The sequence below is a fragment of the Chiloscyllium plagiosum genome, chromosome 27 (assembly GCF_004010195.1).
Source record: "Chiloscyllium plagiosum isolate BGI_BamShark_2017 chromosome 27, ASM401019v2, whole genome shotgun sequence".
Taxonomy (NCBI): domain Eukaryota; kingdom Metazoa; phylum Chordata; class Chondrichthyes; order Orectolobiformes; family Hemiscylliidae; genus Chiloscyllium; species Chiloscyllium plagiosum.
In genome coordinates, this window is record NC_057736.1 from 50484770 (window position 1) to 50490284 (window position 5515).

Consider the following 5515-nt stretch of genomic DNA (forward strand, 5'->3'; position numbering starts at 1 on the left):
GTCAGCAGGGCAGCTGTGCAGACCACAGCAGTGCATTGATGTATGAACCTGACCTAGATATCTGGTCAGCAGGGCAGCTGTGCAGACCACAGCAGTGCATTGATGTATGAACCTGATCTAGATATCTGGTCAGACCGGGAGCTGTGCAGACCACAGCAGTGCATTGATGTATGAACCTGACCTAGATATCTGGTCAGCAGAGCAGCTGTGCAGACCACAGCAGTGCGTTGATCTATAAACCTGGACTAGATATCTGTCCAGATCGAGGAGTTGTGCAGACCACAGCAATGCATTGGTCTATTAACCCGGACTAGATCTCTGTCCTGAACCGGAACCTGTGCAGACCACAGCAGCGCAGTGATATATGAACTTGGACGAGATATCTGTCCAGCATCGGGAGCTGTGCAGACCACAGCAGTGCTTTGATCTATAAACTCAGACTAGGTGCCTGTTCAGCAGGAAAGCTGTGCAGACACGAGCAGTGCATTGATCTGTATACCCAAATCAGATATCTGTCCACCAGAAAAGCTCTGTAGACCACATCTGTGCAATAATCTGTAAACCCGGACTGGATACCTGTCCAGCATGAGGAGGTGTTTAGTCCACAGCAGTGCATTGATTTCTAAACCCAGACGAGAAAGCTGCCCAGTATGTGAGCTGTGCACACAACAGCTGTGTATTGTTCTATAAGTATTGTTCTATAAGAAGAGATTGGGGAGACACTGAATGAATACTTTTCTTCAGTATTCACTCAGGAACAGGGCATTGTTGTCGATGAGAATACTGAGGCTGTATTCTTCTATGTTCTAAGTCCAGACGAGATATTTGTCCAGCAGGTGAGCTGTGCATCCACAGTAGTATATTGATCTATAAACTCGTACTAGATATCTGTCGCAAATTGGGAGACAGGCAGACCAGTCCAGAATGGCGAGAAGTGCAGATCATAGCAGTGGATTGATCTTGAATTGATCTAGATATCGGTCCAGCACGGTGAGGTATGCTGATCACAGCAGTGCATTGACGTATAAACCTGCACTAGATAAATGTTTAGCACGGAAGGTTGTGCAGACCACAACAGTGCATTGATCTATAAACCCGGATCACATATCAGCAGAACACAGATAAGACCGGAGAACATATATGCCCACCACGGGAGATGTGCAGACCACAGCAGTGCATTGGTGCATAAATTCAGACAAGATATCTGACTAGCACGGGGGGCTGTACACATCACAGCTGTGCATTTACGCAGAAAAAAAATCTGTCTAGCATCGGTAGCTGTGCAGGCCAAGCAGTGTATGATCTAATAATCAGGAGTAGATATCTGCCCAGCACGGGGAGATACGCAGATCACAGCAGAGCATTGATCTCTCAACCCAGACTAGATATCGGTCCAGCACGAGGAGGTATGCAGAACACAGCAGTGTACTAACAGAGAAGACCAGAGAAGATGTCTGTCCACCGGGGAGTTGTGTAGATCACAGCAGTGTAGTGATCTGTCAACCCAGATGAGATATCTGTCCAGCATTGGGAGCTGTGCAGGTCACAGCAGTGCACTGATCCATAAACCCGGTCTCGACATCTGTCCAATATGGCGAGATGTGCAGACTGCAGCAGTGCATTAATTTATAAATCCGGACTAGATATCTGTCCAGTAGTGGGAGCTATGCAAACCACAGCAGTGCAATGATCTTTCAACCCTGACAAGACATCTGTCCAACATGGGGAGATGTGCAGCCTGCAGCAGTGCATTGATTAATAAACTCGGACTAGATATCGGTCCAGCACGAGGAGCTACGCAGATCACAGCAGGGCATTGATGTATAAATCCTCACTAGATATCTGTCTAGCACGGGAAACTGTGCAGACCACAGCAGTGCATTGATCTATAAACCAGGACTAGATATCGGTCCAGCACGAGGAGCTATGCAGAACACAGCAGTGTATTAACAGAGAAGACCGGAGAAGATATCTGTCCACCGGGGAGCTGTGCAAAACACAGCAGTGTAGTGATCTATCAACCCGGATGAGATATCTGTCCAGCATCAGGAGTTGTGCAGACCACAGAAGTGCACTGATCTATAAACCATGACAAGACTTCTATCCAACATGGGGAGATGTGCAGACTGCAGCAGTGCATTAATCTATTAACCCGGACTAGATAGCTGCCCAGCACGAGGAGGTATGCAGGCCACAGCAGCGCATTGATAGATAAAGCCAGATTGATCGTTGTCCAGCATGGGAAGTTATGCAGACCAGAGCGTTGATATATAAACCCGGACTAGACATCGGTCCAGCACGAGGAGTCATGCAGAACATGGCATTGCATTGATCTATAAACGCCGACTAGATATCTGTCCAACACTCAGAGCTATTCAGTCGACAGCAGGGCATTTTCTAATAACACGACTAGATATATCTGTCCAGTAGTGGGAGCTATGCAGACCATAGCAGTGCATTGATCTATAAACCCTGACTAGACATCTGTCTAGCATGGCGAGATGTGCAGATCAGAGCTGTGCATTGATGTATAAACGCGGACTAGATACCTGCCCAGCACCTGGTGCTGAGCAGAGGGCAGTAGTACATGGATCTATTAACCCGGACTAGATACCTGCCCAGCACAGGGAGATATCTATGCCACAGCAGAGCATAGATCTAAAAAGCCAGATTGAAATCTGTCCAGCATGGGAAGTTATGCAGCCCAGAGCAATGCATTGATATATAAACCCCGACGAGTTATCTATCAAACACCAGAAGCTGGGCAGACAGCTGTAGTGTACTGATCTTTAAACCCCGACTAGATATCTGTCCAGCACACAGAGCTATGCGGTCGACAGCAGTGCATTGATCTAATAACCCGACTAGATATCTGCTCAGAACGGAGAGTTTTACAGACCACAGCAGTACATTGATGTATAAAAGCAGACTAGTTTTCTGTCCAGAACGGGGAGCTGTGCAGAGTATTGATGTACAAACCCGGACTAGATTTCGTCCAGCACCGGGACCTGTGCAGGCCACAGCAGTGTGTTTATCCATAAATGCAGACGAGATACCTTTCCAACACGGAGGTGGGCAGACCACAGCAGTGCATTATTCTATAACCACAGACTAGATATCTGTCCAGCACGGAGAGCTGCGCAGACCACAACAGTGCATTGATCTATAAAGCCAGAGCAGATATGTTTTCAGCATGGAGAGCTGTGCAGACCTCAGCAGTTGATCTATAAACACGGACTAGATACCTGTCCAGCACGGGAAGCTATGCAGACCACAGCTGTCCGTTCATTTATAAACCTGGAGTAGATACCTGTCCAGCACGGGAAGCTATGCAGACCACAGCTGTCCGTTGATTTATAAACCTGGAGTAGATACCTGTCCAGCACGGGGAGGAAAGCAGACCACAGGAGTGCATTTATCTACAAATCCCGACTAGATAGCTGTCCAACACCGGGAGCAATGCAGACCACAGCAGTCCGTTGATCTACAAACACGGACAAGATATGTGTCCAACACTGGGAGCTTTGCAGTCCACATCAGTACTGTGGTCTATATACCAGGGTAATGTATCTATCCAGCACGCCGAGCTACATAGACCACTGTAGTGCATTGATCGATAAACACGAACGAGGCATCTGTCCTGAATGTGGAGCTCTGCAGACCACCACAGTACATTGATCTACGAAACTGGATTAGATATCTGTCGAGCACGGGGAGCTGTGCAAACCACAGTAGTGCATTGATCGATGAACCCAGTCTAGATAGCTGTCCAGCACTGGGAGCTATGCAGACCACACCAGGTAAATGATCTAATAACCCAATCTAGACATCTGCCCAGCACCGGGATCAGTGCAAACCAACGCTGCACATTGATGTATAAACCCAAATGAGGTATGTGTCGGCCACGAGGAGCTGTGCAGATCACAGCAGTGTATTGATGTATAAATACTGACGAGATTTCTCTCCAGCACCGGATGCTATGCAGACCTGAGCAGTACATTAATCTATAAACATAGACTTGATAACTTTCCAGCACGTTTGGCTGTGCAGGCCAGAGCAGAGCATTGATCTATAAACACGGACTAAGTATCTGTCTAGCAGGAGGTCTGTGTAGACCGCATCATTGCTCTGATCTAAAAACCCGGACTAAGTATCCGTCCAGCACTGGGAGCTATGCATATCACAGCATTGCATTGATCTATAAACAAGGCTCTAAATTAGAGTGGCGCTGGAAAATCACAGCTGATCAGGCAGCATCCGATGAGCAGGAAAATCGATGTTTCGAGCAAAAGCTCTTCATCAGGACAAAAGCAGACAACCTCCAGAGTGGAGAGGTAAATCGGAAGGGGCTGGTGCTGGGGAGACGGCCGCAAATAATACAATAGGTAGATGGGGATAGGGATGAAGGTGATATGTGAGAGAGGACGGTGGGGGAAGGCAGCCAACAGTATCAATGGGTGAATGGGGGTGGGAATGAAGTGATAGATCAGAGAGGAAGATGGAGCGGTTAGGTGGGAAGGAAGATTGGCAGGTCGGACGGGACATGAGGATGTTGCTGAGCTGGTATATTGGGGCTGGGGTAAGGTGTGGGGTGGGGAAATGAGGAAACTGGTGAAGTCCGCATTGGATGCCCTGCGGCTGCAGTCCTCTGATGTGGAAGATGTGGCTTTCTTTCTCCAGGCGTCGTGTGGTGAGGGAATGGCCATGGAGAATGCCCAGGGCATGCCTGTCCTCGGCAGAGTGGGAGGGGGAGTTCAAATGTTGGGCCACAGGGCAGTGGGGTTGAATGGTGCATGTGTCCCGGAGATGTTCCCTGAAGCACTCTGTGAGAAGGCGTCCAGTCTCCCCAATGTAGTGCAGACCGCATTGGGAGCAACCGATACAATAAATGACAATGGTGGTCCTTCTGGGCCTTAGATGGAGAAGGGGGGTGGGTGTTGTGGGTGCAGATTTTGCAATTCCAGCGGTGGCAGAGGAGGGTGCCTGCAAGGGATGGTGGGTTGTAGAGGGGCGTGGACCTCACCAGGTAGTCATGAAGGGAACGATTTTTGAGGAAAGCGGAAAGGGGTGGGAAGGGAAATATATCGGTGGTGGTGTGGTCCGTTTCGAGGTGGTGGAAATGTCAGTGGATGATGCGGATTATGCGAAGGTTGGTAGGGTGGAACGTGAAGAACAGAGGGATTCTGTCCTGGTTACAGTTAGACTGGTGGGGTTTGAGGGCGGAGGTGAGGGATGTGGATGAGATGTGTTGGATGGCATCTTTAACCACATGGGAAGGGAAATTGCATTCTTTAATGAAGGAGGCCATCTGTTGTGTTCTGTGGTGGAACTGGACCTCCTTGGAGCAGGTACAGCGGAGGCGGTGGAATTTGGAACACGGGATGGCATTTTTGCAGGAGGTAGGGTGGGAAGAGGTGTAATCCAGGTATCTGTAGGAGTCGGTGAGTGTGTAAAAAGTGTCAGGGTCAAATCGGTTGTTCTTGATGGAGATGGTGAGGTCCAGGAAGGGAGGGCG